The sequence below is a fragment of the Mandrillus leucophaeus genome, unplaced genomic scaffold (assembly GCF_000951045.1).
Source record: "Mandrillus leucophaeus isolate KB7577 unplaced genomic scaffold, Mleu.le_1.0 Scaffold215, whole genome shotgun sequence".
Classification (NCBI taxonomy): Eukaryota; Metazoa; Chordata; class Mammalia; order Primates; family Cercopithecidae; genus Mandrillus; species Mandrillus leucophaeus.
This window is the reverse complement of record NW_012102199.1, coordinates 1167555-1167855: the sequence shown is the minus strand read 5'-3', so window position 1 is coordinate 1167855 and position 301 is coordinate 1167555.

Below are 301 nucleotides of genomic sequence, written 5' to 3'. Positions count from 1 at the left end.
CACCTGGCACACAGCAGGTATGGTTTATATAAAGGACCAGGGACTCAAGATACAGGATTTGTGAAGGGCGCCCAGCATACAGTAGACACTCTTTATGTGAAGCACCTGGCACACAGTAGGTGCACTATATGTGGAGTAGCCAGCACACAGTAGACCAGATTTATGTAGCATACTTGACACAGAGTAGGTGCATTTTAGGTAGGTCACCAGGTACATAGTACACATGTTCAATGTGGAGCACCTGACACACAGTAGGTATGCTTTATATACGGCACGTGGCACAGAGTCGGCACGCTTTATA